Here is an 11389-nt window from a genome sequence, read left to right as displayed (position 1 = left end):
GAGATCCTTGCCCTTGTCCTGCCCCTTTATTCCATACATCTGCACAATTGCCAGTTCCAAGCACTTTCCATCCTCTAAAGCAGTCAGGATAATGCTTCACAGTGAGCTTCGAGGCTCTTGGAAAGAGGAATAGGCTTGGCCTCTGGTTTTGGTCACACGTTGAACCCTACCCCTGAAACCACTTGGACCTGGGTTTTCCCTTGGTTTTCTGAGTGACAGAAGCAGCTCTTGTGCAATCCCAAAAGTCCAGCAGTACTGGGACTTTGATAAAGATCCTGAAGTAGTGCAAAGTGCAAGTTCGTTCTAAAATCAGGCAACACCACCAAGCTCTCTAGAAAACAAAGAAAAATCACCAAATTTGTTCAGTATGGAGACAGAGCCTGTTCAGAGCACCTCTTGGGGGTACATTTCTTCAGCAGCTCCACTGCATCCTTCCAGAAGAGCCATGGTGTGGCAGCCAGCAAACTACAGAGACTGCTTGCAGAATTTTTTCCACAGATAAAAGATTTCTGAAGTTCTAGGAACATTCTTTCCCTTTTTTTGGCTTCTTTTTTTCTGTTTTGTTTTGTTACAAGCTTCCACACTATAGTGAAATATTCCAGAGTTTATTTTCAATAAATAATACAGAGAGAGTAGCTTCAGATGCAGCTAGAATCTGAGCTGAGGGCTATGGTACTGATGGCCCTGCCTAACTTTCCATCAGTGCTGACAAAAGTCTAGAGGCTGAAAAGAGAGGGAAATGAAAATCTTGCCAGAAGTTACCCTACTGTCTCTTCTTCTCCTGGTTCCCAGTGTATTCCCAGACACCAAACTGAAACACCACCTCTGCCTGTACTAAAGGGTGTTTTCCTTTCCTGTGCACCTTGAACTGCACAATTTGCATTAATCCAACCTGATGATCATTGTGTGGCCCAACCACAAAGCACAGGCACAACCTAAGTGACACTATCCAGGGTCTGACCAGGCATTTTTGCTCAGAAATTTCCTTCCAAACCCTCAGGTCTGCCCATTTTTCAGTGGTGGCCTTGGCACAGAGAAGTGACACCATGTCATTCATCCCTGAGCTCCATGCCCTCCCCAGCTCTGCACGTGCCGAATTTGCTTGTGGAGCTCCCGTTGGCTCTGACGGCTCTTTCAATTTAGCGAATGTTTATGTGACTTTTGGTTGGAAAAGGATGGAAAAAGAGTCCAGGCACATCACTCTAAATAGATCTGTGGGTAACACTTTAGCTACACATTGAACTTAGATTTAGTAGCATCGTTATTGCATGTAATGTTTATTTTATTAGGTTTATTTTATTAGTGTGCCCACAGCAGAATGTAAGCCTTGTCTTTGTCAACTCTAAAGGCACCCCACAAGAGGCTCTGAGTAGAAAAATATGGTGCAGTTCAGTTTTTCCTTTGGAAAAGCCAAGCAGATGCTGATGAGTGGATAGTCACAATAAGTGTGTGTTTTGAATGCACTATTAAGCTCTCAAACTCAGCTGAGTTAACTTGGTGGGAAGTTGGGTTTAATTTGATCCTGTCTCTGAGTGTTCATAAAATGATGCAATTCAGCTTTAACCAGATGAGTGGTATCATCAAAATATATTATTTAAATCCCACCCCCTCAACCATGTGGCCAAATTGGAAGAAGTGTCACTTAAGTATCTCCTTCCAGGCCAGGAAAAGATCAGTCACACTTTAAATTAAGTGTCTCAAGTAAGGATTTAATTTAGACTTAATAAGACAGCGATTGTACATTAAATACCATTGGGTTATTAAAACCATATTCGTTGAGGTTTTACAGCTATGTCAGGACAATATGCCATAAATGGAAAAACTGGTAACAAGACACAGTTGATTCTGACAACATGTGCTAGATAGGATGCATTCATATATTCAATAAAAATAAGATAAACAAGCATGTTTTCCAGAGTCTCCATGGATGCCCTCACCAAAATGTCAGGCACTCAGAAAAAAAGAGCAAAGTTTCCTCAGTGCCTCCCTAAGAATCAGATTTATTTCCCCTATTATTGGAGAAACTGAGGCATGGAGAGGGCAACAAAGGCATTTTCTTAAGGTTTGCTAAACAACTTTTGGGAAGGCAGAGATTTTTGCACTCCCCTTACATTTCTGCTGTGCTTTTACCACAGGACAAACCTGGTAAAGACCAGAGTGGGTCGGAACAACGAGAATCCAAAGAAATCCAATCTAGCCAAGGGCACCAATGTCCCCAGATGTCACAGAGGACGGGGCTGGCAGGGTAGTCCTTTAATGACGAGGGAGTGTGAGGTCTGGCCAGACCCAGAGCACGTTTTGTTTGGGATGGGTGAGTCTGAGGAGATCCTGGATGCTTTAGAGTTTGAGAGCAGGGAATTGGCAACACCTCTGCAAATCCTAGGATTGATTTTGTATTTGCATATATTCACTTACACAAAACTATGCATATCTGTGACTGTGCATATATAACATATATATGTGCATAGGAGGACATTAAGGAGGGACTTTCCCACCAGAGAAAATCTTGGAAAAGACAATGTTTACACAAAAACACATTTCTTTTGCTAACAAGTTTCTGTATTCCCCTTACTGTTATTGGAGACATTTGTGCTTAAATCAGAAGTCCCAGCCCTGCCTCTCCTTCCATCTGAGCCTACACAGATTGCATAATCCTCTGTTTGTGGCATCATCAGATGTTGCTATAGAGATAGAGAAACGTCTGTGATAATGATGATGTCAAATTGCTCAACCAGATAACACCAATATCAAGATAGAAGAGGAGGGGGTCTATAGATAGAAGCAAAGCATCATCTCCAGCAGTCAGTAAAGAGGAAAGGTAATATTATTTATAGACCTTTAAAGGTAAACAGATGTCAGCTCCAAACAAGCGTGACTTGAAAGCTTTCTCTGGTGTGAAAGTCCCCAGCTCTGCTCCCATTTTCAAAGGTTTTGCTTCATCAACATGACTTCTTCAATTGCTCTTTTATTCAATGGGCTCTATAAATTTGGGAGAAGTTATGCTGCTACTGCCATGGGAATGTGGCAACCCTATGAATGCCGTGTCTGTCTCCTCTTGTGGCTGTGTCTGGAGATGGGCTAAGATTCCTTACTCACAAGAAATATAGGACTTGAGGCTGGGTTCAGATTTGGATGCTCTGCTGTTCTAGAGAGCAGCACCCAAAATTCCCATGGCAGGGAGCTCACAGCCATGGCAGGGGGACAGAGGAACAGCAGTGGTGGGATCCTCACTCCCAAATCCACATGTAGATGTACACAACTGCAGTTTTCCCTAGAAACAGAAATGTTTCTGGTTCTTGGGGCTGGAGTGCCCTCACTGGCAGGAGCTACATTTTCTGCAAATGTCAATCTGGAGAAGCAGATCTGATTTCTCACTTATTTTTCATCTTGAATTTCTGCCTCCATCCAAGTTTTCCTCACAATCCAGATGCAGCTTTACGTGACACCTGTACGAAGCTGACCTGAAAGACAATTATATTTTACAATTCCTCTAAACAGGAGAAAATGGTGGCTTGGTTCCTTTCCTGCCCAGACTGTTTAATTACCGGGATATCACGGAATGCCTGCATTGTAATAAAACTCCAGAGTGTATCCAGGTACCAGGGGATTTATTAACTTGCACTCAACACTGGCAATCAGCAACCAGGGTCAGATGTGCCTGGTGGTGATGACATCACCATTTTTGGCAGCTCTCTCCAACGAGTGTTGAGTGAGGTAATGTCCCCAAAATTAAAACTGACAGCAGGATTAATAATGATAGATTCCTTGAGCCTTCTCTTTATGCTCTAAATTGGAGTTCTATTTCTTCTATCAGAGACTGCCAAAAGATCATCATAACACATCAGCACACCACCAGTGAGGGGCACCAGCAAGTGACACTGGGTGAGCAGGTTCCTGCAGGAAGGTTTGGTCACACCTGGGCACTGGCTGACTGTATTTTCTGCTGGAGATGCAGTAGTGTCACAGCACCTAACCAGTTGCCAGCCTCACAGGCATGCCAACACTCAGCTCTGGGTGTACAGATGGAATTAACCCACAGGGATGTGGCTGTCAGCAGCTGAGGGAGACTTCAGCCAGAGGAAGGCTCTGTGTCCTGCTGCAGTCCTTTAAGGAATCTCCAGGGACACACCAAAACATACCAGCTGGTCCACAAAACCTTGCCCAGCACATTCATGGGCATGTTTTAGATTTTCTGGAGCACTTTGCAGGTGGTTTAGCCTGTCTAGCCCAGGGAGGGTTTTGATTATTTGTTTTCAAAATTTTGCAAGGGAAAGAGAAAGGAAGGGAAACCCAGGCTGTGGCTGACACCCTCTGACAGAGCTCCCTCTGCCCCAGACCTCAGCAGCCACAAACCAATGTCAGGAGTGCAAGTGCACAGGCTTCAGCCACACTGACCCAGGGCAAACAGGACTGACACCAGGGCTCTGCAATCTGCATCTCTTTGAACACCTGAACTTGGCCTTCTTTCTTTGCTCAGTTGAACATCAGAGGGAAAGGTTTTCCTGGGACAGTTCTGAAATCTCTAACAGCAAATAGTAACCATGCCATCACCACTAGATCCCAGGGGGTACAATAGAATTGGGACTTTCTTTTAAGAAAACAGAGCATCTGTGGTCTCACTTTCTGGGACCTTCTCGCACTGCCTGAGCATTTTGCTCCTCTAAATTCTACTCAGATTCCTCTCTTGACATTTCTCTGTGCTGTTTTTACCTGTCCTGCTCCTTGCCCCCTTCGCCTGCACTCTGTACCCAGACCAACATAACCAAACAAACCCTGAATCCAAGTATGAATTTCAAAGGCAGATTTCTTACACAAGTTTGCCAAACTTGCCAGAAGGAGATTTTAGAGATTAGCAAAGGCAAGTACCTGGGTTTTTCCTGTTAATCCTATTCTGTCACAGCAGCAGATGGAGGTGGCTTTGCTGTTTGTATTATCTATTGACAAATTAAATCCTCTGATGGTCACCAGGCATTTTATGAAGAAATAAAAAGTACTGGAACTGTTTGGATCTCAAATAGCTTATATTAAATAGTATTTACTACCCCTAATAGTCACCTAGCTCAGATAAAATCCATCTCATCAGTGCATTACCCTGCCTGAGCACAAACTACAGACCCGAGCACTTTTATGCGCTTTAAAATGCTGTAAAAGCATTTTATGGTATTGTCTTTGTGCGTAGGTGGATGGTGCAGTGCACAGAGCAGCCCCTGAACACTCTCCTGAAAAAGGCAGGCCCTTGAAGGCCCTACAGTCCTTGAGTTGCTCCCATATTCCAGAGCAGAGCCATATATTGCTCAGTCAAAATGAAGCCATGGAAATCTGAAATAATGATGGAAGAAATGAGCAAAGTTTTGGTCATTGTTTAATTCGCTAAGAGAACAACCCCACCTAAGATTCCTTCTGCCAACTCTGACAAAGTGGCCAAAGATAAAGACAAATATGCCTCAGAGATGGAGCACAGCTGTTAAAGCAACAGTGAAGAGGGAAAAAAAGTGCACAATAATTTAATTAAGTAGCTGTGCCCATTCCATGTTTCTCCCCTCAATGCTATTGGTGGCAAAACAATAGTTTGTCACCAGTTTGAAATTTTAATTCTTTCCTATACAGATGTTACCCTTAGAAAGTCTAGTAATAACCTCATAGAACTGCATTTCTCTAATGATGATAAAGTGCTTTAGTTAATTAAACCTCACAACATTTTTGAAAGTGTCATACACTAAACAGTGCAGCAGCCTCACTGCAAAACACAGCTCTTCCAAAAATGTATTTGTGGGTTTTGCACAGCCACTCTCTCACTCTGAATCAGTTGGAAAGGAACCTCAGGGGAAGGTTATGTACAAATTGACAGAGAAAATGCATTGGTGCTGTTCTCATTAAAATGTTTGGTGAGGTTATTTTAAAGCAAAAATCATCCTTTTACCAAAATTAAAATTTTTTGTAAAAATTACTTCGATTTCACATGAGATTTCAGCAGAAAACTTTGTGAAGTTCCGTGTGGACTAACTTGTCCCTCTCAATGAAAGGGGAGAATGTGAAATCAGTCCAGACCCTGATCTTGAGGTCTGAGTTTCATATTGCAAAAAACTTGGAAAGATTACCTTTCATGTCAGTGCAAAAGCATCTCAAAATTGCAAAATGTGGTCACCAGACACAGTTGTAGTTTTACATCTCGTTCTATCATCAGGCAAGTTTGGGTCTGGTTTGTATTTCCCTTTCAGGTAGTGCAGTTGATAGTACAAGCAATTACAACAGTGATGTCTCCAGTCAGTGCCTACTTGCAAAAAATCCCTTTGCATGACTTGGACATGTAACACGTCATGTAGGCCCCTGAATTTACTTTGTTAAGAAATAAGCATTATATTTGCTGCCAGTGCTCTGCTAGACTGCCCATCTTTTTTACTCTGAGTAGGAAAATCACAAAGGTTTCACCTGAGCCCCTTCAGACAAGGTCAGAGCACCGTGGTTTGAGCACTGAGGCTCATTGATCTGAGGACTCCAGAGAGGTTTGCAGTGGGACAGGTCAGCCAGTGGGTTTGCACTTGGTTCATCCAGGCTTTGATTCAGCAGATTAATTAAAGGACAACGTGGTATTAGGGGAAAGAGGGCATCTCATTCGCTTCCATGCTTGCTGAGAATCCAAACTTCAGCCCCTGCATGGAGTTTGACTGCTACACTTAAAAACACAGCAAGCAAGAGCTCCTCTAGGATGAAAAGCTGATGCAGAGCTACTTACAGGAATATGAGTTTTGGCAGGCGGGATTCATACAACCTACCTAGGAAGGTAACAAAGAATCAAGACCCATCCTCACATCGGGTACCAGCTTCGCTCTAATTAACATTGTGGATCCTGTGGTGGTTCCTTCACTCCCAAAACCACTAATTTAACGTACAGTACAGTCATTCTGTGTGGGGGGAAAGAGAAATTCTTTCTTCCTTCCTGTTGGAAAACTCTTTGGCAGTAACGCTTGGATTGTTTTCTTTGTAAATTATATTCATGCTGTTTTCAAGATGTTTTCCTGACTTTATTGAAATTTGACCAATTTAACGAGTAATGTAGAACTTGTTTCCATGTTTAAAAACTCTCAGAGCTGCTTGGGAATAATTATTGAAACTTCCATGTGTGCAGCAAGGCCAGTCACTTCTGCAAATAGAAAAAAGAAAAAAAAACCCAGTCTGTAACAGAAGGATGTTGCTCTAACAATAGGCAAAGGAGTGCAAAACCCAAGGCCACCAACCTTTGGAGATCAGGGGCTGCACTGGCTCCATGCCAGGAACATAACACTCACACCTGGCTTTCCTGCCAAGCTCCATTTCACAAAAAGTTTTAATCACAGATAAGGGACCAATACAAAGCCCTGAAATCAGTGGAGAGGCTCTCATGGAGTCTATCAGAACGTGACTCAGGCTCCATGGACCTGACCTCTGGCATACCCATCAAAGCACGCTCCAAACTGCTGCAGCTTCCCTTGGAATCAGTGCTTTGGGGGACAGCGGGGCTGTGGTTTGCTGTAAACCCTACCTGCTGCAGGTATGTGTGACAGGGAGAGGGCAGCTGCTCCAGCCCAGACAGCCAGGAGGCCTCTGCCTAAACCCTTGTAGCTTTGCTACGGATGGATGTCAAACCCAAGCATGCTCTCAGAGATCTGGTGGACTTCACACCCTGCTCTGTGGTCCACAGTATTCCCACAGAATTAATCTGCCTCATTTTTTAATCTCTTCAAGATCCCAAGTGTAGAGATCCCCTATTGATCAACACCTGCCAAGATTCACCCCCTGTACTTAGGAGTTGACTACTCAGAGCTACACATTAATGATGCTTTTTAGACAGATATCTTTTGGAACAACCGCTCTAAATATTGTTCACAGCAGACCTGCAATACCCAACCCACTCTGCACAAGCATTGGTGACAACACCAGCATTAAAAACTCCAGCTATCTTTTAGCCTACTTTAAATTGGTGGCAGTGGTGCAGCTGTCACACCTTCATGCACCCCAAAACCCCTCTGAGCTCAGCTGCACCCAGAGCTGTGTGAAGGCAGCAGTGCCAGGGAGCTGCCTGAAGTGCAGCCCTGTCAGGAGGGTGGGAGACACCAACCAACCTTCAGTTGTCACTCAAGCAGAAAGCCAAAGGCAGCCATTGCTGGTTGAACAGGATTTGAGGAGGGTGTTGTGCACGCGTAGTTTACAAAGCTGAAGCACAGCAGCTGAGGTTTTTATGACTTTGATAATTTGCAGTGAGTGGCGTTGCTGTGCAGCCCCAGCCGGGACAGGTACAGGGAGAGACAGGGCCACTGCTCAGGGAGCTGCTGCACGCCCTGGAACTCCTGCCAGGCCTTTGGGGACCCTCTCCAACTTGCATGCCAGCTTACATCAACTTACAGGAGTCCCAAAACACCTTACAGATTTCTTGAGCTACAGGATTTTCTCACTGTTCTCCCTGGTGGTTGGAAGCAGTTTCATGGGGACACACAAATCTCCTTTTTTTCCACCCTACCCTCTCTAGGCTCGGAGAGCAGCTTTCCAGGCAGTGCTCCTCTGCAGCTGCCTTTGAGGTCCTGCTTTCCCCTCACGATTCCCTGTAACACTTACGGTCACCATTGCAAATACAAGAAAAATACAGCTGGAGGTTTGGGCCACAAGAATAAATGGCCAGACACCTAAATCAATGGCTAAACAAGTCCATTTGTGAATTTATGGGCACTCCCTGCTTTTAGCTGCTTCTGTGCTGTTATTTGGCTCAGCAGCTGTGAACAAAGCCCTTGTAACACTCCCATTTCCTCAGCATCAATAATCCATCCCAGCAGGGCTGGCTGTGCCATGCCATGGGGTGCCACGGTGCTGCAAGCCAGCACCAGGTGCCAGGACTGGATGGGGCTGTTGCTGCTGAGATGGGATCCAGAGTGGCAGCGGAGAAGCTCTGCTCCCAGGGAAGCCCCCTGGCTACATCCTTCCAGAGGCTCAGATGTGTAAAGTGCCTTTTTTGGGGTTTTTTAACTTCTTTTTTTGACACCCAGCACCAGAATAGCTACATCTGCCTGGCTGTTACTAATTCAGGATACATTTCAGATGAAATTCATTAGGCACCTTTCAGTCAAAAGCATGGGAAGCCTCTACAGCCATGACTCATGGAAGTGGCTCATCCTGGCAGGATGGGTGTTCGGGGAGATCTGCTCTTTCAGGAAGGTGCAGGATTACTTTTCAGTGCATCATAAAGAGGTGAGGGAGGCGGAGCTGACACAAAAAGGTTAAGCTTCCTTTTCCCAGCAAACAGAGCCTGGATTTTGCAAGGAGTTCAAAGAGATGGCACACACCCATTCACTTCCAGAGGAACTTGGCAGTTTCAATGCCGTTGAAACCTGCCTGCCTTAATGCCAGGCAGATGTTGGCAGTGCCTTGAGCTTTCCCACCCAGTTACAGTGCCCACCCCTTAGAGCAGGCAGCAACATCTTTTCCACATGTATGAGGCTCAAGAAGAGAATTTAGGAAGCCACTCCACCTTTGCAGCACGGTGGGTTCACTTTAAAGCCTGAGCACAAAAGTAGGAAAGCCAGGTATCAAAGACAACTGAAAAATGAAAAGGCCCTCAGTCAGCAGTAAACCAGCAGCTGAATGTGCAGCACAGCCTTAGGAACACATCAAGTAGCCAAAAAAAAAAAAAAAAAAAAAAAAAAAAAAAAAAAAAAAGACGTTGTCCTCTTAAGATTAAAGCAGCACACCTTACAGTGTTTTTATTAAAATGCTGCATAGTTTCAGTACAAATGGCATTTATACATAAAAGATGGTGATTTATTTACCCTCCTCCTCTCCAGAGACATGGGACAATGCCTTGGTTGGTTGGAGAACTTGGCCTGGTGCTTGCTTGCACTCCTGGCTGATGGAACAGAAGGGTGTCTGTGCCCAGATGTTTATTTCCTGTGGTTGAATGGGAATGACGTGGAGGGAACAAAAAAGGTTTGGTTAAATGAAGGGCTTGTGGGAAAGTAAATGCAGACAGGGATGGAGGAGGACAGCAGAACTCTGTCAAAGCCATATCTCACTCTTTACTGAAAATTGTTCTGAATCAGTGAAATATCAGTAAACTAAATAATTCATAGATTTGTCACTTAATACCAAAAATAATTCTTTGATATTATGCTTCACCACAATTTTCAGCACACAGCTTTCTTTGCAGCTGCTCTTTGATGCTGTCACAACTCTGGGTGTTGCTGTGAAATTCTCTGTCCACTTACAAGTGAGTCTGTAACATGTCACAGCTCTTCAGGGTGAGGTTTATGATTCCATAACTAATATTTTCATCATTCATGCCTTTAATGCAACAGAAGCCCTTGAAAAGTTCAGACCAGGATGACAAGAAATGAAAAAATGCATATTAAATTGTTTGGATAGGAAAAAAATAGAATCACAAACTTTGTACTTCCCCTAACCCAGAATAACATAATTGCTTTAAATATTTTTAGATTATAAATTGTTTCTCTTGCAAGTACTTCAGGAGTATTATTCACATGAATGGCCAAAGATAAAAGCTCAGCATCATTAGGAAGATTTTCAGAACCTCCAAACACTAAAGAAAACAATTTTGGGCAGGCCAAATCAAAGTTTTAAAGGAAAACACAACCATGAAAACAGATTATTATATATATATATACAGATCAAGGCAGCCCCCTCCCCACATCTGTGTGTAAGAACAGACAAAGGATGGATCCTGGACCCCCAAGAAAAAGGTCTGATGTAAAATAAAGAAGTTGGGAGCTGTTGGGAGCTGCTTGGGAAGGGGCAGGGAGGGTTTTTAACTGAGATTCCCAGCAGCTCTGCACGTCCCAGCAGTTCCCAACCCAGGGAGTCACCCAGCCACACTGCCCTGCTTAATTGCCCCGATATTGCTCCTGAGTGTTTGGGGAGGGTTTCCCCTCCTGTTTGTGAATCTGGGTGACCTGTGAGAAATTTGCAGAAAGGAGTGCTAAAGATACATTTGATTTGTTTAGTATCTATCTATCTATCTGATTGACGTTACAGGCTGCATGACAGGTTACTTAAGTTACCTGATATCATTTTGCTACTCCCAAGGCATTTCAAAGGTAACCATCTCACAAATTCTGACTTCTTACAGGCTGGGGAGCTTTTAATCTCCACAAGATTCTGGTAAGCAGAAGGGTTAAATATTCATTGCCAGCAACTCTTATGGAAATGCTGAGGAAGTCAGAGCCAGGACCAAAGGCAGATTTCAGAGGAATTCTCTAAAGCACCAGCTCCAAACGTTACAAAGTTCACCAGCACTTGCTGTCAAATCCAAGCTGCTTTTGGGCAAGGCAGAATCCTGCAAATAAACCATTTGCAGCTGTAAAAAGCAGTTCTGCTTGCTCCAGAGAGTATTCTTTCCAAAAAACCGAAA

The sequence above is a fragment of the Chamaea fasciata genome, unplaced genomic scaffold (assembly GCF_029207755.1).
Source record: "Chamaea fasciata isolate MVZ Bird 193981 ecotype frontalis unplaced genomic scaffold, bChaFas1.0.hap1 SCAF_15, whole genome shotgun sequence".
NCBI lineage: Eukaryota > Metazoa > Chordata > Aves > Passeriformes > Sylviidae > Chamaea > Chamaea fasciata.
Note: the sequence above shows the minus strand (reverse complement) of the source record.